At 38.2% G+C, this 24,359-nt stretch overlaps 1 protein-coding gene across 6 annotated transcripts in view; it reads right to left on the bottom strand.

Moving 5' to 3' along the window:
* Nucleotides 1-8,485: 8,485 nt before the first annotated feature.
* Nucleotides 8,486-24,359, bottom strand: part of LOC122081630 (pentatricopeptide repeat-containing protein At5g47360) — a 39,299-nt gene continuing 23,425 nt past the window's right edge. For 2 of the 6 annotated variants that reach the window (XR_006141149.1, XM_042648816.1), the window contains exons 2-4: nt 17,446-18,022; nt 9,183-9,262; nt 8,486-9,077 (exon numbers count right to left, since the gene is read on the bottom strand). The gene's annotated coding sequence lies outside the window, so the exon portion shown is untranslated. Of the gene's footprint in view, nt 9,078-9,182; nt 9,263-12,043; nt 12,219-17,445; nt 18,023-24,359 lie in introns of all 6 variants that reach the window. The other 4 variants (XM_042648818.1, XM_042648817.1, XM_042648819.1 and 1 more) reach the window with 4 other exon arrangements.

Here is a 24,359-nt window from a genome sequence, read left to right as displayed (position 1 = left end):
GTGGGTGGTCCGGGGTCTTGCTGATGGCAATGTCGAAGGTGGGACCCTATGTCTTGCCATTTTCTTGGGTGATTGTAATCGTTGATTTTTTTCCTTTTTGGTTTTAATAAAATTATATTCTAGCAAAAAAAAAAAAAAAAAAAGGGGTTGCAGCCACTTGGCTGCAGCCAAGTTTCGTTCAGCCATTGAAGTGCCTATCGAAGGAACGAGCAGGCATTGTTGGGTCTATTGAAGGAAGTAGTAGCCATATCAAATGAAGGAGCAGCCATTAAAAGGCCTATCGAAGGAACGAGCAGCCATTGAGGGTTCATGCCGAAGGAAGGAGCATCCATTGAAGGTCTATTGTGGGAAGGAGCAGCCATTAAAGGGTTATGTGCTTCCCCTATCGCCACCCATAGCAGCCAAGGAAAGTTTTGGATCTCCTTTTTTTTTAGCGGCCATTGTAGAGACATGTGAGAAAATAAAGCGACCCCATCTTTTTTGGATCTCCGTATATTGGTGTAGGGTTCATCTTTTGGAGATGAATTGGCGTGAACCAACTCCAGATCAATTAAAGTCTTTGCAGATAAATTTTTGCACTTTCACCTTTTCTTCTTAAACAGTGGCAAATGCCTAAATCCTAAGAATGGGTACATAAAGAAAGTTGAGCACACAATTCTCAGAGATCTAACCATCTTGCTAAAAACATCTAAAATGAATCCCATCTACATTTTAGCCCAATATGAAGCAAAAGTAAAATAAAACCAAACCTAATCATCAACTATAGATTAACAAAACCAACACATCTCAACAAAATTGCAAGACTTATAGAGGAAGAAAAAAGAACTAGTGTATACACTGTTAGAAAAACTTATTCATAGAAACATGCAAAGAAAATGGAGAGAAAAGGAAATTACTTGAGGATATGGAGGAGCTACTAGTGGTGAAGAAAAGGAACATCAAAGTTGCCCCAACCACCACCATAAGCACAAAGATCACAAAAACCTTCATTGTGTTTATATTGAAAACAGAATTCAGTTATGCTTGGAAATTGAATTTCCAATAACTCTCTGCTTCTAGTAACATGAATTTGGAAGAGCTTTCCTATTAGTTCACATGATGATACTTCAGTCAGGATAAAAACATTTAATCTCTGAGGATATTCTCACTCTGACCTCATATATGTGATTTAGTTTAGATATTCCCCATGGTGTGTCCCCATATTTGGTGATGCTTAATGCATACTATTCTTAGAGCTTGGGTTAGAACTACTTTCCCTAATTTTGATGTGGTGCTAGTAGAAGCAGGAAACAATCTGAAGTTTTGTTTAAACTAAATTGAAACAAATGGCATTTCTGATCAGCTCTTTGACTTAGAGGTGGATGCAAAAACTACTTACCTGAAGGCCTTAGAGAACTACGAGAAGCTTTGGGCTGAAAAGTCTGGCATTAGATGGTTGTTCCAAGGAGATAGAAACTCAAGGTTCTTTCATCTAGCTACAAAAATTCGAAGAGCAAAGAACATTATTAGATCCTTCAAGCGAGCTGACGGAAATGTGCTTTCAGAAACCGTATGGATCTGTTAGATTATGTGGTGGACTTCTATGAGAACTTTCACAAATCTGCCCCTTGCTTGACCCACTTGGATATGTTGGAGTGCATTCCAAAGGTTATTGAAGACGAGGATATTCTTACTCTGGACTCTATTCCAAAAGAGGAGGAGATCAAGAGTGTAATTTGGGACTTGGATCCAAACAGTTGCTCAAGACCCGATGGACTTGTAGGTACTTTCTTCAAATAGTGCTGGGATGTTATTTTTCATGATATTTTCCTTGTTGTTTTGGATTTCTTTTTTTAGGGGGAATCCCTAATGGGGTCAACAACAACTTCCTTGGACAAATATTGCCCATTATGCATGGGGAATTTCTTCTACAAGATTGTGTCTAAAATTATGGTCCTAACAATATCGCCCTTTCTCCTTAAAATAGTTTATGAAGAATAAGGGGCTTTCTAGAAGGGAAAAATAATATATTCTATAACCAGTATGACGTTGGATTTGACCAACCTGATGTTCATGACTATGAGAGATGGTGATGTATATGGGCATTAATATAGATATTCAAAAGGCATATCACACTGTTTCTGGCATTTTTTGTTTTGGGTTTTAAGAAAATTTGGCTTCTCATAGATTTGGATTAGCTGGATACATCAATTACTATCCACTACCAGAATATCTATTCTTCTTAATGGTGGTCTAATGGATTTTTTTGGGGGTGGAAAGAGGCTTGCGTCAAGGAGACCCTCTTTCTCCCATGTTGTTCATTATAGTAGAGGATCTGATTTGTAGAGGGTTAAGGAGTCTAATTGATGAAAAGAAAAGTATATCCCTACAAGATCTGCATGGTGTTCTTACCCCTGGTCATTTGTTGTTTGTTGGTGAAATTTTTATTTTCATGAATGCTCTATAAGGTATGTTAAAAATTTACAAACGTTTCTTTCCATGTAATAGGAGTTCTTTGGCCATTGCGACAATTTGGACAAGAGAAAATTGTTTATGGATCATATCTAGCCTGCTAGGAAGCACATGATTGCTTCTTCTCTTGAGATCCCTGTTTGCACCTTCCCCACCAAATATCTTGGCATTGAGATGTTTAGGTGATGTGTTAAAAAAGAGGCCTTACTTCTAGTGATGGACAAGGTCAAAGCTTGTCTCTCCGGTTGGAAAGGGAAACTATTATCTATTGTAGAAAGAGTTGAGCTAGTTCGATTGGTGATCACTGAAATGTCGATCCATAGTTTTTTTGGGTTACTGGTGGCCCTCTTCCTTACTATTTATAAGGGTGAGGTGGATACGAAACTTCATCAGGACAGGTGACGCTAATTCTAACAAAGTTGTGGCGGTGAAATGGGAGAAAGTGTGTTTGCCAAAAACTGAAGTAGGACTTCGTCTCAACCGGTTGCGTGACATCAACCAGGCTATGCTTTGTAAAATGGTCTGGAAAATGAAACATGGTGAGTCTGCCATGAGTAAATTTCTTAACGCTAGGTTTGTTAGCTTATGAGGTGACCTAGAAATGGGCTATAGATTTTTGTCTATCTGGCCTGGTATTCGAAGAATGTGGAGCTCTGTTGGAAAAAAAATGAGAGATGGGTTGTAGGTGATGGAAGATCTATTAGTTTCTGGAAGGACAGGTGGATTGGGCCCTCTTTTAATACTAAGTTGTTGGGTATCGAAGAATGCATTCTTCAAAATGTTAATTCTAAAGTGTCAGATTTCATCGCAGACCATAAATGGTCGCTCCCTATTGTTACATCGGTCCCTCTATGAAGTCTTTTCTAAGATAAGGACGTGAAAATTCCTTAATATAATCTGAAGGATAGATGTTTGTGGAGCCTTTCTTCTAATGAAATTTTTAGCACCAAATCTGCTTGGGAGGGCTTGTGTCATCGAAATATGAAGATAGATTAGAACACCATTATTTGGTGCAAACGTAATCAGCCTCGTCAAGCAACCTTTGGTTGGTGCCTCATACACTAAAAAATCTCAACTAATGATATTATGTGTCGTAAGGGGGTTCCCCTTGCTTCTAAATGTAATCTCCATGGCTTGGCTTCAGACACCTTGGAGCATATATTTTTGGAGTGTTCCTACTCTCTCTCTATATGGAAAAAAAATTCTTGGATTGCTTTGGTATTCAATGGAAACAACAATATTTGATAGCAGGTTTCTCAGTGGTGGCGTAGGAAAATGAAATCTGTTCACATCAAAATTCCTTGGGCAGCGGGTTTGGTGATTATTGCTTCCAATATTTAGAGAGAAAGGAATGCTAGACGATTTGAGAGGTATAGCAGAACTACCTTCCAAGTCTTTGAGATGTGTAAGAGAGAGATTAGAGAAGCTCCTGTGAAGATGAAGGCATCTGTTCAATCGATAGTGGACTTGAATGTTTGTCGCTTCCTCAGGTTGAAATAACCACTTGTCTCTATTACAATATTCTAAAGTGTTTTAGTGCAGCCCTCCTCAACAATGGGTGAAATTGAATGTGGATAGTAGTTCTCTAGGTAATCCTGTTAGATCAAGTGCTGGTGGTGTGGTTCTGGTTCATTTAAGTAAAGTTTTTATCTCTTATAAAATATTTATTGGATATAAGACTAGCTTTGAGGCTGAATTTGCTACCCTACTGGAGGGCTAGGTTAGAGTGAAGAGGTTGGGGGTCCAAGCTCTGTGGATAGAATCAGACTCAGCTTCCTTGGTCTCTTCAGTGACCAAGAAGGATATTCCTTGGTTTGTGATGCAAAAGTGGATGTTCTTGCAACCTTTCGTTAACTCAATATCTTGGAAAGTTTTGCATTACTATAAAGAGGCTAACCCTTTGCAGATTACCTTAAAAAAGATGCAGCAAAGATGTGAGTTTTAGTGGAAGCATGCTAGACCTATATTTCAGTTTCGCTAATTTAGGTTGGGAGCCCCTGCTAATGACAATGCCGAAGGTGGAGGTTTCCTTTCCTTGATCTTTTTCCTGGCACAATTAGTGTATTTTGTTTTTCTTCCTTTTCTTTTAATAAAAATGATATTTTTTTTAGAAAAAAAAAAAAAAAAACTTCTTCCTCTTTGTAGTTGCATTTATCAAGTAGTGTTTGTGAAACATGTATCCTTTATCAGTTTTTTTAAGGAGTCTAATTTTGTTATTTTTATTGTTTATTTTGCAAATAAAGTATATTATCAAGCAGTATTAATGAATCCAACAACTCCCATGCAAGTTCTACTAAAGTATTAGAACTTAAGATGTGGCTGTCATAAAAGGGAAACAGTGAGAATTTCTAGTTCTGTCTGGAACATGAACAAATTATATTACTGGTGCTAGGAGTTTCCAAATGGAGGTTGTGGCTTCTTCTCCTGGTGTGAACCCATGGATGCACCAACTGGGTTTCCTATGATCAGAGATACTACCCCAACAATTATAGGTGAAAAGAATTTACAAATATAGCAGATGAAGGAAGAGGTGAAAAATCTTACTGAAGAAATCCATAGTTTGAAGAATACCTTGAATATGATGGGTCATACTGTTATAGCTATTCTAGTAGTGATTTTTATATATTTGAGTGAATAAGGTAGGAAAAAGTGTATTAAGTTAGATCATGTGTTTAAATTACTGAAGAAGTATGTGGTTCCTTACCATCAATCAAATGAAATTGTCATTTTAAAGATTTTGGAAGTATGTGTTTCATAAACCATATTTACCTATATGAATGCTTGCCTATATGAAAAAAGTAACTCATCATTTGCATTTTTTTTTCCAAGAAACTTAATAGCAATTTTGACTGAAATTGAAAGGGTTTACTCATTCAGAACAATACATTCCTATCACAGATAAGTTCAACTAAATGACTTAAATAAGCTAACATTCAGGACAACATATTCCAGTCACCCCCCAAGTTCAACCAAATGAATTGAATAAAACAAGTTTCTCCTCATCAAGGGCTGGCATATCAATTTTCAAAACCTAATCTGGAGATATTACAACTAAAGTATTTCCAAAATATTAGAAATTCAATTGCTATGACTTAAGTTTTTGCTTCCACTTTCTCCTTTTTTGTTAGCTCTCTTTGCTGTTATCCAGGTTGCCTTCTTAATCATTCTCTCCCTTTGTCTTGCTTTAACACTGACATGAGTTCAGAGCTTGTGATTTGAATATATACTATCTGAGAGCTACCGGTTGCATTCTCAGCATCATCATGTTGCTTCCTCGACACATGAAAAAGTCCACACCCAATTAAAATTTAATGGAAACCATATCAAAACATTTTATATAAATAGATTCAATAAGAATTTAAAAGATAATATCTTCAAACTAACTCTATGTTTGGAGGGTGTCATCTTATTTGTTACTCCATCTCTTTAGCGAGTCCTCTTATTATGTCCTTTTTTTTTTTGATCTACCTTGTAGTCTCTTCAATTGTGGAGGCTGCCATACATCATTATCATCATTGAATGCATCTAATTTTTTCAAATCTGGTATTAGGTGAATCAACTCCCTATCTGACAAGGTATTTCTCCATAGTGTAAAATGGGTTGCAATAGGCTTCAACATCACCCCTGATATACTTGATGGCTGATACAACATGTTTGCAAGGGATTCCTATACCATCCCATACATTACAACATGTCATGTTTGCCAAATGAACCAAAAATGAGGACTTGCCATTTATGACTTCAAACTTTCACTTTCTGATGGAGTTGCTTTACAGAACCTTGCATCATCTTTAATCAGGTACAATTTTTTTCTTGATATTTGGTGTTACCTCCCATCTATAACCATAGATTTTCTTTATCTTTTATCAAGTCTTTTAAACAACTTACATCTAATCTCATCAACCAAAGTTAATATAGGCTTTCTTCTCAGTTTTCCAATCCAATTGTTGAAAGACTCGGTCATGTTTGTTACGTGATCACTCGTAGTTTTTTATCAAAAGCATGCCTACACCACATTAAGGGATGATTATTCTTCACTAATCAGTCATATGCATCTTCTTTACATCCTTTATCCTTTCAATTTCTTTATTGAAAATGAACTCATTCGGTGCTTTGCGTGCAGTCCATAATTTTGTTTTCAATAACAGTCTAGATAAAAATTCCTTAAAAAATTGCTATAAATATATTTACAACAGTTTTTAAGATGAGCCCCTGGAAATTCCAGATATTGCATCTGCAAATCCCTTATAAAACACAGCCAAAAAAAGTAAATTAGTTGGTATTCTAGTAGCAATTAGGGACCCATTGATACAAAAAATCTAAAGAAAAGTACCTTTTGTTCATCAGACAGAAAAGTAAGGTCCATGTTCAAGTTATCCAACCCTAGAGCAACATCTAAATTGTATAGGAAAAAAGACATATTATCCTTGTTCTCCACTTCAACCAACTTATTGCAACATGATGTAATCCACTGTTACCATCAATTAAAATTGTAGACATTATTACTCCACCATATCTATCCTTGAGATGACATCCATCTAGTCTTATAGAGGGTTTATAACCATCCAAAAACTCATTATTGTATGCTTGAATGCAAACAAATAATCTCATATATTGAGGGTTTTTAGTCATGTTATTATTTCATAAGGTAATAATTTAAAAATAATTACAGGTTATGCCTACTTAACATTTCACTATACTTAGCCAATTTTGCATATGCTGTTTCGTAGCTTTTTGTGTCGTTGCCAATGTTTAATTGCAATTCGCATGTCATTGTCATCTTCATCAGAGAGGAATCAGAATATTTCTCCACGGTAATCACTTATAGAACAGAGAAGCCCTAAACCTGCAATTCAATGTTTTAATCAATTGATTTAGATATTTTCACATGAAAGAGTAAACTTACTTCCTTAAGGGTAAACTTGCCATTTAGAAGATAGTAATCACACCACATCATCACTTAATGTTTTTCATCTAACAGAGTGGATTTAAGTGTAACTTCTTTCTAAAATAGGAGATGTACTCAATATTATTAGTAAACAAGGGGATTACACTATATAATTAAATTTAGGGGTGGTACAAAAAACTTTTTCAGAAAAAAAAAAGGTAATGTCTCAATAAACCTCTATAAGTGTATTTAGAACTTGACGAAAAAAAAAAAAAAAAAACCTTATTCCCCAAATGCTTTAAGATAAGGGTATAAAAAGGTTTTCAAATTTAAGCTAAAAATGTTATATCATTTTGTCGTTATAAAAAAATGTCATTTCCAAGTGCACATATAAAATAATATTTAATATCTTCATTGGAAAACACATGGTGTTATACTAAAATTATAAGTTATTTGGTGGTGTCAATAAGAAAATCTCCCAAAAAAAAAATAAAAAAAAAATAAAAATTGTAAATGACACCTGTGGTACCTATTCTGTTAAGAAATTGAAACTAAGGTACCTAAACTGGATTAACATTACTAAGGTTAATTAAAACCTTTTTTTACCAAAAGAAAAAAATAATAATAATAATAAAACATTTTCTTGTCCAATATTAACCTTATAAACTCCCTTCTTTTTATTTTAAATATAAAAACTAGTGTGACCCTCATCTTCTTCATTTTACCAGCTCCTTTCTTTCTCTTCATCTCTGCCAACACCACTGCCCCATCCCATCTCACCCTCCTTTCACCCCCTTGATTCTACCTCCCATCACCCTCCGATTATTCTTTGATCCTGACACATGATATGCAGGGCTGAGGTGATTAGAGGGATGGTGTGGACTAGCGGTAGAACTTGCATCGCAGGGTAGGGTCGTGGAAGGAGTCTGTGATGGAATTTGGGGGTGGGGTAGTTCACTACAGGGCCGAGATCGTAGCAGGGCTGGTGTATGTAAATGGGGTCGTGGCTGACGGGGCTGGGATTGCAATGTAAAATGGGCAGGAAAAAAAAAAAGTTATCCAAGTGTAGAATTTGGTTCAAAGGAAGTGAAAAATGGAATATGAAGTTTACAATGGAACCAATTGTCAGAGTCCAAAGCCGGTAAATGATGTAAAGGAAGTAAAATATTTCACCTAGACCATTTTAGATTTCAAAAATTTCCGACAGTCTCGTTAGCAGAGAACAGACCCAGCTTGTTTATCATTTCCTCCACTGTTACAAAGCTCCACACACCCTTTCTAAAGATGACCTGTAAATCCTTGAATTAGGCTTAAATCTCAACGAGAGAGAGAGAGAGAGAGAGAGAGAGAGAGAGAGAGAGTAATCCGAATGACCTGAGACTTTTGAATCACTTGGCACTTTGAGAGATAGGATTACTTGTTGATATCACTCAATGATCTCAAGAAGCCTCCAAAGAAAATGTATATACCTAGAAATACATAGGCAATCCACAAAGGAAGGAGAACAGCTTCTTCCAAAAGTCTTTTGGCTTCATTTAGCCATGCAACATCATTCCTCCAACCAACTCCAGGGCTCGTCTTTTAACACATCCCTTTCAAGCATTGCCACCCAATCTGGTTCAGGTCCTTCATATTGTCGACTTCTTGATGATTGGAAGATTCAGCTTCTTCTGCTGAGCATCCAGTCTGATACTCACATTGCAGCACCGTGGTGGTCAGAGCCCTTCAAGGCAGCAGCCTGAGCAAGGAAATATACCAGCACACATCAGTGAGTACAAAAAATATTTTATACAGAGCACTATATGATAGAAAGGATTGGAACCAAATTCATTAATGCACTTACAGACTTCTGAACGACATCATTTGTCACCCTTGGTGAGGATATCATTGAAGCCAGAGCAGCAGCATTAGCAGAGAGAATGCCTGGAGATAATGCAGTGAGAAACTTAGATGATTTCTGTACGGTTATTCAAATTCTTATTTAAAGAGGTTGTAGGTTACATGCAAAGATGCTATTTATGTCTCCAATGTTCATTAGTCAATTAAATGAATGGACTTCAAGTTTAATCAATTTGGCTGGATTGTAAATTTACTGCTTTAAAACATTATATTGAAAATCTATTTCATTAGTTTCACTACTGCGATTATAGTAAAGATACAGTTGGAAGAAGAAAAAGAAAATTTCTGGAAGTTTTGGCAGCTCCTGCTCCACCATGCCATAGAGCCATAGATCTAACTTTCTGTCATCCAAAAACTTAAATTTGGAATGCAATGATTTTAACATCAACAGGAAGCTGCATACTCTTGTTGCATCATCTGAAGCCAAACAAAATGCATGGCTAATAGTTAAAATGCCAGTATAAACAAGTAATTTGAGATGTCCCCACGAAGATCTGCCCTGGAAACAGTAACCAAGACAACCCAATGACTTCAAAAGTCCCCATGCTCATTTTGTATCCAAAGATCTAGCTGACACAACAATAGAGCAACATAACAACAACGGCACAAAACAACAGAGCGACAGAACAGCATGAAGGGACAAGATCAGCTTTGGAGCTCAATTGAAGGATCTGAAGGAAGAATCAAAGACCCAAATGTTACCCATCACAAACCAAACACAATTTTAATTAATCAGCTCAAGGCCTAGAATAAGGAACAAAGTAAAAGAAAACAGACAAGAATTCTAAGATATTTGCACATTCTAGATTTCATACATGATAGACAGGTGTGCTTATTTTTTTCATGGAAAGTCAATCGTTGAATGCTAATTTTGAGAGAGAGAGAGAGAGAGAGAGAGAGAAGGGAGATTTGAGGGATGGAAAAAAGGAGGGGGGAGAGAAGATAGATTTGAGCTAAGATGTGAGAAAACATAGTTCACATTATGCATGTTCAAAAAAGAATCATTTGATCCAAAATAATTAAAATGCAGTCTGTATCATAGTTAGCAAAAATGGGAGCTACAAAAAAATGGAAACGGACGGTACAGGTTTCAAACAACAAATTTTTTTGAATGATACGGTAAAAAAATAGAGAACGGTAAAAATTGGAAACGGACGGTACGGGTTTTAAACATGTAGATTTCAAACAAACAGGACCAAAAAAAGGGTAGTATACTCATAGAAATTAAAGAATTTATTATATGAATATCTGCATCTAGTGGTCAAAACAACTACAATATTAACATTAATACCTATACATCCCATGTTTCATTATATGTTTTAAGACATATCATTGAATATCATCCAACACCAATTCTAAATTTATACCACACATGCCCAAAGTCTTATTGAGCAATGTGACTAGGTTATGGTGTTGTTCATTGTTGTCAACATAGTCAACACACTCTCGAAGCGATATATGTCCAGTTAGAGTTAGGAGTCATCACTTTAGAAATATATTTCAGCAAATATGTCAGTTTATAGCTCAATTTCGGGGCCTCGTGAACTGAATTTGAGTTGAAGGTAATATCATGGTAAATATAGTCCATTGCGTTAGCTTCACCCATAGTTGTCAAGGCGTCGCCTAGGCGACGACTAGGCGTCCAGGCGGTTTGCCTGGGGCTTAGGCGACAGCCGCCTTGTTGCACTGCATGTCGCCTTGTGTTTCGGTACTTATTTATGCCAAATATCATTCAAGTAAATGTTTTTAATATTACATTTACTTAAGATATTATTCATAAATAAGCAAATACCCACTATTTGAATCCAATAAAAATAGTTTAAAAATCAAATTCCAAAAGGATAAAAAGTCAACCCCCCAGTTCAAGAACAAAAACTGGATTTTAGTTATAGGGACGATTTTCAACTTTTAAATGCTGGGGTTTTTCTCAGTTATGAAAATTTTATAAATTCTATCATGTTAAAACATTGTTAAAAACCAAAAGTCCGATAAAATAATATTTTGTTTTGATATTCATAAAATTATTCATTCAGGCGATTTTAACAGTATTCGTGCACTTAAAAATAAGTTTGACTGAAGCATAACTTTGTCATTGCAACTCAGATTTAAGTAATCTTAGACTGGTTAAAAAGCTGGTTTTATGTTATAACTAATACAAAAAGTCTCATGTAAAAATAAAATCATTTGACCAGTCAAACTTATTATAGAATAAGAGCATTTCTCTAAACGTTGATTTTTTATAACTTAATATGACTTAATGTTAATTTTTTATGATTTGATGTAGTTAAATGTTGATTTTTAATGACTTGATGTGGCTTAATCTTGATTTTTTATGATACAAGGTATATATAACTTAATAATGTTAGAAAATAGGAAAAATAAAAAATAACACTTGTTCGCCTTAAGGCGGGCGCCTTCTCGCCTAAGCGCTTAGACAACCCTCCACCGCCTTGATTCGCCTTGGCGCCGTGACAACTATGGCTTCACCACTCCATCGGAGTTTGAGAGAGAGATCTATGGTCAATTAAGTAGACATAATGTTCAAACATCAAGTATTAAAAAACGCCATAAAAACAGGAACGTGTTTAGAACGGGAATGCTTGAAGTTTGCTATTTTTTCCCGTATCTTTGAGAAGCATACGGTAAAAAACGGAAACGCTTTTAAACGTGTTTTTGCTAACAGTGGTCTGTATTCTATCTATAATACAAGCAAAAAACCAGGAAAACCATCAAACAGTAAATGAGTCATGTATAAAATGATTGAAACTGTAAAGAAAAAAAGGAACTCATAAAAAACAATTTCACCTGCCAGATCTGGCTTATTTCTGCATAACAGGTTTGCTTCATCTGGTTCGATCGCCTCTTTATGAATCCACCATAGAACATTCTCAAACCATAATTGTCTGTAGTATTCACATCAACGTGGGCCTCAATCAAAGACCTCAACTTGTCTATTGTGAAATCCATTCCCTGAGCAATCCTAATTGTATTATCACATTTTATTTATTTATTTATATTTTATTAAATAAATAAATAAATCTATAAGTGAACAGTTGTTGGAAAGGGAAAAAATTGAAAGGTCTAATAAGGCTACCCAAAAGTTAGTGAGCACATTTTTTCCTTAAATATCTTCAGCTCTCAGTCGAATCTTCCTGTAGGACTGTTCCTCATCCCAAGAATGTGCATGCCAAACGTTTTATACACTAAAATAACACAATCTCACACATTAATCCATACTAGAAAGTTGAAATGCACGGTATGAAGCCCAAAACAGAAAATCTCAATCATAAAATAGTAAAACATGGAAGGTTGGTGGATTGGCGAAAACATTACTGTCCATCTTGTGAAAACTAAGAAAAACACAAAAAGATTCCCCATAAACGGAAATATAAAAGGATAGATTAATCAATTGGTTCAAATTCCTTAATATTTCAAAAGCCAATGGTTATTCCATTAGGTGGGATTTATGCAATGGGGACCCAAACCTTTTTTCATGTTAATAGCTAGAAACCTAGAAAAAGGAAAAAGCAATGGCCAAACTTCAGCTAGCTCCTCTGACAGGCTTCATAGATTTATTTGTCAAAGTGAAAGATGTCAAAACAAAACAGATATGTTGGGTAAAAGAATTTTGAATCATCAGTTTTATTTATTTATTATTTATTATGTCCTTTGATGCAGTTAAACATTGGCTTAATGCATGGAAAAATGGATTTTATCAATTTCATGAGTGCTCCTCTACTGGCTGGCAGCCATCCACAAAAACTCATCCAAGACAATTACATATTCCATAAAATTAGTAGATATTATGTTTTCTCTCGTTTGACCATGTCGAATGTTATCTAAGAGTTTCTCAAGACAGAAGTCTTAAGCCAAAAGTTGGACTTTTTTTTTTTTTTTTGGGTGAATAATAATTTAAATAACAAGGAGAAAAGGTTGGTTTGGGGAGGGGGGGGGGAGATATACAAGACTCAAGGGCTAAAGAAGAAAGGGGGATACACCCCTAAAGGGGAGGGGATGGGGGAGACAAGACAGATAAAGGAAGTGTAGAAATGCAACCCTAAAACGATGCAGAAGATAATGAAAAACAAGAACAAACAATGCACACAGGTTTACGAGGTTGGGGAAAAATTGTCTACGTCCTCGGTGAGATGAGATTCTGCTTCACTATCAATGGAGAATAGGGTTACAACGCTCGTCCTCACACCTCTCAGTATTGCTTGTATTACAGAGAAAGAAACCTTTGCTACAAACATATAGCGAAAAACCCTAATCCAAAAAGTACAAAACTACCATCAAATAAAAAATTCAAGCGGGGGGCTATACCACCCTACACCCCCGCTATGCAGGGGGGAGGAGGCCTGTCGAGGCGCTTGCATCAGTACTCCATGGATTAAACTATGACGGAATACAAGACATTGTACACCAACAGGAAGGCCCCAGGAGACAACAATAAGCCTGTTCCTTGTGGAGTCGATAACCGTACGCAGAGTGATCAAAGCAACTTTGGCGGAGATCTTGAAGTAGATGGGCTTCCAAATCTTATCAAAGGATCTGGAGCTAGAATTCCATCTGTGGAGATTACGCTCCATCCAAATATGATTAATAGTGGCCCCGAAGGCGAGCTTTCCAGCAATATCGTATATGGAGCTACCAAAAAAGGTCATGTCAATCCAAATCCATTCCCTCATAAAGGGGAAGGGAATTCTCCTAGTAAGCCAACACTTGGCAATGACACACTTCCAGATGGTGGAGGAGAAAGGGCAGTCAAAGAATAGGTGGCTTGTATCTTCTGAACCATTCCAACAAAGGCAACAGGCGGGGGGGACGGAGATATGGAGGTGGATGAGGAAAGCTTAAGTAGGAAGGTAGTTGGAGAGTGAAGCTGTGACAAGGGATATGAGATTTAAACTAAGGGCCCGTTTGATAACGTTTCAAGAAACGCATTTTAAAACTATTTCATTTCACTTGTTTTCAGAAATAGAAATTGAAATTTCTACCTATTTATGGTTCAAGAAACGACCTAGGCGAAACAAGTCGAACTTGTTTTGCCGTTTCTGGAAACGACTCGTGGCCATTCTTTCGCTGGTTTCTATCAACTTCCAGAAACATGAATTATCAAACACCTTCAATTCCGTTTCTGTTTCTAGAAAAGGAAATTTATGTTTTTGTCATTTCTTGAAACAGAAACGGCATAAACGTTATCAAACGGGCCCTAAACAACCTTGTGCCAAGGGGAGGGGGGAACAGGAGAGCGCACAAGGTTCCAAGTAGAGGAAGAAGAGAATTAGCCAAAGGTTGAAGGGGACCAAACAATTATATCCTCTTTAGGAATGGGGGGGAAGGGCAGGAAGAGAGGACCAAAGAGCAGAAATAAGAGTGGAAGTAATAGGAGGGGCCAAGAGCCATTAGAGATGACTGAAGAAACTAAAGAGTCCTTAGGGAGGCCAGAAGAGTAGACTGCTCTAGGGCCAACATGCAGGAGAAGGACGCCTCCTGGGTGCCAATTGTCAAGCCATAGAGAGGTGGAGGAATCATCCCCAATACAAAAGTGAACAGCATCTAGAGCAATTGGTCCGAAATGAAGGGTTTTGCACTAGACCCAGGAGGCGCTAGGAGAGAGGGGAGTGGTCCAGAAGGAGTCTTTAGAAAGGAGAGAAGAGTAGACCCAAGAAACCCAAATGTTGTTTTGTTTGGAAGCAAGCATCTAGATAAGCTTTGGAATTCTGCTTCATTAGCATCTTTAATTCTTTTCAAACCAATGCCTCCTTCAGATTTGGGAAGGCAAACGGTGGACCAGCGAATGGGTCAGAGAAATTTGGCAGAAATCAGTCCCTTTCCAACGAAAAGTGCAGAAGAGGGAATCAATTTCCTTGACAATAGATTTAGGTGTTTGGAATACACCCGACCAATAGACATAAGAGGATTGGAGGACAAATCGGATGAGCTCCAGGCAACCCGCATAGGAGAGAAGTTTTCCTTTCTAGAGTTGGAGTGTTTTACGGATTTGGCTTAACATGGGGGAACATTGGTGGGCCGACAATCTAGAGGAGATTAGGAGAAGACCAAGGTATTTGACAGGGAGAGAGCTGAGGGTAAATCTAGTGAGCTGAAGAAGGCGGGATTTAGACTAATCCGGAACACCAGAAAGGAAGAGGTAATGCGGAGGCCAGAGAGAGATTCAAAGTGGTGGAGGTAGGACATGATGGACTCAATGGAACCCGGGTCGGCTTTGGAGAAGATCATGAGATCGTCAGTGAAAGCGAAATGGGTTAGCTTGAGGGGTTTGAACTTGGGAAGAGGGAAGATGAGGAGATCATCAGTATGGGATTGGATAGATCTAGATAAGACCTCAAGGCAAAGGCAGAAAAGGAAGGGGGAAAGGGGGCACCCTTGACGTGCCTACAAAAAAGTTGGACTTTAGCCACCTAAGAAGCATAAGATTTTCATGTTAGTCTCCAACATCGCATCATTTAATGAGGTAATAGAAAACTAGGAAACCTAAATTTTATTCCCCCAAAAAAAATTATTCTTCCAATTAGGAATCCTGAGGAGATGACTACAACCTACATTCTAGCTTTAAAACATCAGCTAAAGGGCAGAAAAAAACATAAATGCTCAGGAATCTCTTCCAAAACACCAAACTCTTTACAAGATGTTCAAGTACCAAACTTTAGGTTTCCCTATTGCACTTTCTAGTTTTTAAGGAGAATATCATTACACACAGGAGGGAAGGAAAAGGTAAAAGGATATTTGGATAAACTTGATTTGAACCTCAGACCTCAACATAGTTTTTAAGGCGGTAAGGTGACAGAGGCGTTTGAGGGTCTTTTGGAGCGCCTTAGCGATAAGGCGGGCATAAAGCGTCGCCTTATTGACTAAAGCGTTCCTGTGTAATTTTTTTTATAAAACCAATCTATTTGGCTCAAATCCTAGTTGAATCCTATTACTTATATGTTAAATAAATATTAAAAGTTCATATTCATACCAATGTAAGATATTCATCAAGAAAACAAATTAATAAAGTGAATAAACTAAGTTCATCTTCATCAATCATCAATCATCATAACATATTAACATATAATATAAATACATAATTATGAAGCAAAATTATAAAAATAAAGAAAAGAAGACATAAAAAATACAAATATTTATTATACTTACCTCTATGATGCCAAAATGAGTGCCTAAACCCTAAGATCATCAACTATATTTCTACTCCTGTCAATGAAGAATGAAGCTCACCGCTGCCGGAGCAAAATGGTCGCCTAGATAAGTGGTTCTTCCTTGTTCCTTGATTCCTTCTCAAAGCCCTTTCTTAAAACCCTTGACAAAATCCAAACCCTGTTTGTGAATCGTGTTTTTATTTTGTTTGTTTTGGTTATTTTTTGTGGAGTAAAGTTGATCCCATACATCTCAAGTGTTAATAAAATCATACACCTACCAATAAAAAATCTATATTTGGAATCTTCATCAAGTAATTTTAAAAAAAAAAAAAAAAACCCATAAGGCGCCCCTTCACGTAAGGCAGAGCATTGCCTTACCATCTCTAGACCGCATCAGCGCCAAGGCGCTAGTAAGGCGTCGCATTAGCAGCGCCTTAAAAACTATGGACCTCAACGTTACATACATGATTAATCTAATCGGACCTTGACATACATGAGTAATCTAATTCTAAATTGTAATTTGCTTCATTCAAATTGAACTTTAAGTAATATTTTTCTACCAAGAAAAAAAAAAAGTCAAATAATCTTCAAGTTCATAGCTACACTAAGATATTTAAAAACTATTTGTGGATGAGACTAAAATAAATACTTGTATTTGTTACTTTGGTTGAGTCTCCTAGTACTAATTTATGGATCAGACACTTCTGATTCTCTATCAAAATAAAGAGATTTAACCAATGGATATTTTATGAATTAGTCACGTTTTACATGGGAAAAGCAGTGCTAACACCAATAACAGAAAGCTCTTAACCACAGCCGTAACATGCTGAATAGAATAAATATTATTCTTCTAAAGGTAATAATAAGAAGATTTATTCCATTTTTTCATGGGTAGAATAAATATTATTCTTCTAAAGGTAATAATAGGAAGATTTATTCCCTTTTTCATGGGTAGACTATTTTACTTCTCCAGTTAAATAAGATTTGCTTAACACGCTCCTCCGGCTCCAACAACAACCCAGGGAAGATAAAGAAGCTACATACCCGATTGAGATCTTGATCAATATCAGCAGCAGTCATGTGGGTCCTCATGATTTTCTCCCAGCTTATGCAAAGCAATCAGAGTGTTATTAGCATCCTCTTGATATTCTCAGCATTCAACCAGCCATTGACAGTGTTCGTACTCAGCCTTGTTGGCATAGTTTTATAGTTCTTGAACGGCTGGTTCTTTAATCCTCCAGAGTCATGGAAGTCATTCTTGTATTTGTTCTTGTGCTGAAGTACAAGAATATGAAGATGAAGCAGAAGAGGCTCTGTTTCCCCATCTTCATCAAAGGTTGGTTTTGAGGTTGGGTGTAGTGAGCGTAGGTTCAGAAGAAGTTCTTGCAGGTTTAAGGGTTTGATTGGAGTCAGATTCAGTATCTGAATCAAAAGGGCTTAGTACTAAAGAAGCAGAAAATCCAGGGTCAACCAAGTTTTGTTTAGTGATCTTAGTCACTGGTGATTTCACAAAAACAAACATTTGAGAGTACAAAGACTACAGAGATCAGCGAATGAATCAGTGAAGAAAACCTGGACAAACAAATAGATGGAATCTCTATACAGATTTAGAATTGAAAACCTGAAACCAAATAAAATAAAATCAATACATGAGATGTTAGAGATGAATATAACACAAATTTAAGCGCATATTCAAAATAGGTGCATGACATAAACGTTTGCTAGTAAAGAACCCGTTGAAAAGGGGTATTCAGAGGTGATCCATGAGATCATGAAACCATCCGGAAAATGATAATTAAGATAGATTGCTCCAATTGAATAGCTGATAACAAAATAAATAAATAAAATTGAAATATGGTTTTAAAGAGTAGGAACAAGATCATGAAACAGTAAAATAATGCAAGGGAACATTTAAAGAAAGTAGCCTTGAACAAATTCAAAAGACAATCAAATATAATGTCTTCAATTTTCCTCAAAAGGAATGAAAAAAACTAAAGCAAAAAAGGGCGTTCTGGAAGGTGGGGATCCCCAAAGCCTCATCAGGAAATATATAACAAACAAAAACAAAAAGATAAATAAATGTAAGCAGGCAGAGAAACCAAATCCACAGAACCCAACATAAGAGAACAAAGTCTGAAACCAAGAAGAGATGAACCTCACTGGGAACACAAGCCTGTGCCTCCTAGAAATAAGACTCAATGAACTCCCAGTCTGAAAGAAAACCTCATCCTCCAAATCCCTAAGCCTCATTGCAACCCTAGCTCCTCAGGTAGGTTTGCTGTGGCTGGCTGGGCTCCTCGGGCTCATCTGTAGGGAGGCGAAAGCGACAGATGGAGCAAGAATTGTGCTGTGACAACCAGGGCAATGTGCAATCACAATGGTAAAGATGCCTGCAAGGCAACTACTAGGCCTCAACGCCGAAACGACTCATCCTTGCAGACCACATAGAGGAGAGTATCGGCAGCCAAGAATGAGCTCATGACTTTGAAAATAGGGATCGATTCAATGGACGATTTCGCTGCTGGAGTAGAGGGCTGATGGTAACGAAAAGTGTTGTATGAAGTGATTCTTAGAGGAAGCGGCAGGGATTTGGAAAGTGTTATCGTGAGATTCAACAATGAAGTGAGTTTGAGGAGGAGAGACAATGGGAAAGGGAAGGGATAGATGAGAGAAGGAATGCATAAAGGAACTCTGATATATTTTATTTTTTATAAGAGATGAATGAATTTACAAAATTGACCTTCTTAGGAACTGTAATCTTAGACTTTGAAAGGTATAAAGGTATTTTGAGTAGGATATTTTGTCAAATAAAAGATTTGCCACGAAACATGAGTTCGTGCTTTTATATAGCAATAATATGATAGTATGATATCAATATATATATATATATATAGATCATTACCTGATCACAGGGCCTCTGCACCAATTAAGTCCCCCATTTTGTATACTGGGAAAGGGAATGACCTAACGGGGTTCAAAATTGATCTTCGATAATGGATCAAATCACACTAACTTTTTATTCCAAGGCAGAAATTCAAGAATTACTTCACCAACATGAAGGAACTTGATGGAGACATCAAGGTGTACAGATGCAAGAAGAAGAAGAAACAACCATCTTTGTGGCTGGGAGAATAGAAAGAAGAGGAAGAAAGAAGAAGAAGAAAAAGGAGGCTCAATCCAACCTTTCCAGCACTGGATCGAATCCCTCTCTCTTTTTCAGATCTCAGCAAATCTTGTGGGCCTCATTAGTTGTTAGTTTAGTAGTTTATTTTTAGAATATTCTTTTCCTTGTTAGTCTTTTAATTAATTAGGAAACTACTTACTAGTTGTTAGTTTTTAGGAAGTCCTTATTTACTTTCCAATTGGCCTTTTTTTTTTTTAGTAACAAAGTTTATCATTTATGTAATGGCCTAGACCACAATGGAATCAATGAAAAATTATTGAAAGCAGCCTATGAGCAAACCTCTCCACCCCCTCTCACGATTCTCTTCCTCTCGTTAATCCCTCTCTTTTCCCTCTCTCGATTCCTCTCTTTCTCGCCTCGTTTCTTTTTCTCGGTTTCTTCCCCTCTCCCTCTTTCTCTCGGCTGTCTTAATATTGCAGCCTCTCTATTTTTTTTTTTTTTTTTCTGGTATTATTGTTGAAGACAGGTGCTCTTCCCCTCAAGCAGCCAAGGATCGATCAAAGTACCATTGTCTTCCTGCACTACTGTTTGGGATACTGCTGCCTCTTCTTCAAGCAATCGAAGACTGGCTGCTGCACTTTATTTTCTGTACTATTGTCAATAAATCCAGTCCTTCCTTCAAGCAAACAAGAGCTGCAACAATTCCGGATTGTTTTTTTCTACAGCATTCAACCTGGACAGCAATCCTCAATCTCGGTAGACCTTGATTTTTTCTTCTCTTCTCTGTTTGGACAGTGGACAGGTAAGTAATTAAACTAAACTTCCCACCCCCATTAATCCCATGTTATATGTTTGCAGTCCATTATCATTGAAGCCAGCCCTTGCCCCTTCGTTTATGCCTATTTTAGCTACTGTTTTAAGACGTTTCTTCACTGTTATATCTCCAAAACCCTTGCTGATTTTCTATTTTAATTGGCTGCTAGAGGACATTGATTGTTTGCATATCTTATTTGGTTCCTAGATTGATTTGCGCTGAACCTAACATTCGCATGACGTTTGTTCCCTTCCCCATGTCCCCACTTGAAGCTTTAGTAAGTTATTATGTGTTTTTCCCCTTAGATTGATATTGCTCCTAGCTACAAGTTGATTTGTCTTTATTTATTGCATGTTGAATCTTGTTTTGTTGAGCATATGTAAATCCCAACCTAATCCCAAGACCCCCTTAAGTTTGTCTTACCTTAATTGAGTCACTCTTGTAGGGACCCTAGTTTTCTAGGAAATCCCCTACATCATCTTGGTAACAGAGCATGGTTTTATCTAGGTTTAGGATAATTAGGTGCTGCTGTCCCTCGTTTACATGTCTTACTTTTTGAGGTCTAGTCTCCGTCACCATCTGTCCGTAGTCGAGTCTGAGCTAAGAGAGCGTTACCATAGATTATAGGACACCTTTTTCTTTCTTAAGTTGGCGGGACCAAATAGCATTGGACGCTATTCCCTCCAAAAGCACATACTTGAGAGGGAGATTTCTGACCTCAAGATTGAAAGGGCTAACAACCTGTCTCAATTGGAGATTCTGAGTAGACCTTGAGTCTTTGGTGGCAACTGTACCTTGGCTGCCCATCTCCTTATGTCCACTCATAGTGGTAGAGCATACCAGGATATGTCTGACACTCCTAGCACCTCCACCCAATCTAAGCAACTGGCCGAATTCATGAAAGCCGCCCAAGCCATACAGGAAGCATAAGCTGCCCATCTCCAAGCCCTTACCGATAAGTTGGCTGCCCTCGAGACAAGTGCCCAAAACCTTGATAGACGGCAAGGCCTTAACACAATTGGCACTGAACCTAGGGACAGGGGCCCTAACCCTGAGTAAGAAAATGAGAATAACCAGACTGATGGTTATGACCAGATAGGGGATAACTTCCAAAGCCTAGGGCATAGTAGGGATCAGGGTAGAGGTCGAGGCCCACTGCCAAGACGCCAAACCCAATATGGAGATGATGAGGGTTATGAGCATCATGATAAGGGCTTTGATGTCAGACGGATGATTAAGGTAGATGCCCCTACCTACGATGGTCAGATTGATGCTAGGATCCTTCCGGATTGGATCAAGCAGATGGATAGGTACTTCGATTTCTACGATATGCTAGAGGAAGTCCACCACCGATTTGCTAAGTTCAAGCTTATTGGAGCTGTCTAGGACTTCTGGACAGACCTAGAGTACCAGGAGGACCACCTAGGACTTGAGCCAATCACCACCTGGGTAGAAATGCAAGAGCAGCTCAAGAGGAAATTTTTCCTATCACTTATATGCTCCAGTTGTTAAATGAAATGAATACCCTGAAGCAAGGAAAGTTGACTGTGACCGAATACATGAACAAGTTCAATGAATTGAAAATTAGAAGCCGTATTCGGGAGGATGCTGAGCAGACACTATCTAGATTCCTTACCGGACTCAACTCTGAAATTCAGTCTTGTATGGCACCCCATCTGGTGCGAGACGTTCCACAAGCCTTCAAGATAGCCCTTGAGGTGGAATCCTCCATGAGAACTTATTCTCAGAGGAAGAGCTTCCAAGCTGGGGAGTCCCAATTTAGAAAACCACCCCAAGGCTCAACTGGATTCCCAAAACCCCTTGCTGCACCACAGCGTCAATTTGACAACAAGGGTAAAGGAATTTTGGGAGAAGCACCCAAGAGTAGTGGGCAACAACAGTGCTTCAAGTGTCGCGGGTTTGGTCACTTCTCCAGAGAGTGTCCCAATAGGAATCTTTATGTCGGAGAGCAGACCCCTGAAGAAGGTGACCAAGAGGGTTTTCAAGACCATGAGTATGAGGACCATAGGCTAGATGAGACCATATCTGATGAGGACACCAAGGAGTTGGTGACCTCAAGCTTGGCATTGTGTGTTGCATGGTCTCACAACCTAGGAGTAGCGATGATTGGCGACGCACTAATATTTTCATCACCTACACATGTCATCAGGGCAAGAACTGCCCTGTCGCCATAGACAGTGGGAGTTGCATGAATGTGGTCGCCAAGAGTGCTGTTGCTCGAATGGGCCTCAAACCTGAACCCCACCCCAAGCCTTACAAGGTTGCCTGGGTTGATCAGTCCACAATTCCCGTTAATCTGAGGTGTTTAGTTCCCCTACACTTTGCAGGATATGAGGATAGAATGTGGTGTGATGTCCTAGAGATGGATGTTGCCCACATCATCCTAGGTAGACCCTGGTTATATGACCGAGATGTCACCAATTACGGGAAGTCTAACACCTATGTCTTTGAGTTCAAAGGGATGAAGATAAGACTGACCCCCAGTGCCCCTAGGGAAGTTAGGGTTCCAGAACATAAGGGAAGTACATCCAAACACACCCCCACCAAAACACTCAACATTTTAAATCAACAACAATTTGGAGAGTGTCAAGCGTTAGGGGTGATTTATGCTCTAGTTGCCATACAGAGTAATACAGATAGGTCACGCTTATTCACTGAGGCTCCTAGAGAAGTGTGACCCTTGCTGAGGAAATTCGAGAGGTTATTCCCTGAGGAACTACCTGATGAGTTACCGCCTATGCGTGACATACAACGAGCTATTGACTTAGTTCTAGGATCCTCTCTCCCGAACTTACCCCATTACCGAATGAATCCCAAAGAACACGCCGAACTCAAACGGCAAGTGGATGAACTGTTGCAGAAGGGATTCATTAAGGAGAGCCTTAGCCCGTGTGCTGTACCTGCCTTGCTCACGCCAAGGAAAAATGGCACCTAGCGTATGTGTTTTGATAGTAAGGCCATCAATAAGATCACCATCAAGTATAGGTTCCCTATCCCTAGGCTTGATGACATGCTGGATATGATGGCCAACTCTTCGATCTTTTCGAAGATTGATCTCAAGAGCGGGTACCACCAGATTAGGGTTAGGCCTGGAGATGACTGGAAGACAGCCTTCAAGACGAAGGGTGGCATCTTTGAGTGGTTAGTCATGCCTTTTGGCTTGTCAAATGCACCTAACACCTAGCACCTTCATGAGGATAATGAATCAAGTTCTTCAACCATTCATTGGTAAGTTCCTAGTGGTTTACTTTGATGACATCCTCATCTATAGTAAAACCCCATCTTCCCACTTGGATCACTTACAGAAGGTTTTTCATGTGCTTTTACAAGAGAAACTCTATATCAACCTCAAGAAGTGCACCTTCATGAGTGATCAAGTCATTTTCCTAGGATTTGTTGTGTCAACTCAAGGAGTATCTGTTGACCCTGAGAAAGTGAGCGATTGTAGAGTGGCCTGAGCCAACTAATATCCATGAGGTACTAAGCTTTCATGGCCTAGCCACTTTCTACAGGAGGTTCATTTACCGGTTTAGTTCCATCATGTCTCCTATCACCTATTGCATGAAAAAGGAGTTTCAATGGACTAAGAGTGCTACAAAGGCCTTTAATGAGATTAAAAAGCTTATGACTGAAGCTCCAGTCCTGCGCCTCCCAGATTTCTCTAAAGTCTTCGAAGTGAATTGCGATGCATCTGGTATTGGGATAGGTGGTGTCCTAGGACAAGAGGGCCACCCTATTGCCTATTTTAGTGAGAAGCTTAATGAAGCTAGGCAACGATATTCCACATACGATAAGGAATTCTATGTGGTTGTCCAATCACTGCGCTATTGGCGACATTACCTTTTACCGCATGAATTCATGCTATTCTCTGACCACCAGGCTCTGAGATACCTGAGTGCCCAAAAGAAACTTAACCAGAGGCATGCCAAGTGGGTTGAGTTTCTCCAAGAGTACACTTTTGTACTCAAACACAGACCTGGTGTCAAGAATACTGCTGCA

This window comes from Macadamia integrifolia, chromosome 6 (genome assembly GCF_013358625.1).
Source record: "Macadamia integrifolia cultivar HAES 741 chromosome 6, SCU_Mint_v3, whole genome shotgun sequence".
Classification (NCBI taxonomy): Eukaryota; Viridiplantae; Streptophyta; class Magnoliopsida; order Proteales; family Proteaceae; genus Macadamia; species Macadamia integrifolia.
Note: the sequence above shows the minus strand (reverse complement) of the source record. Positions and strands in the feature narration are given on the sequence as shown.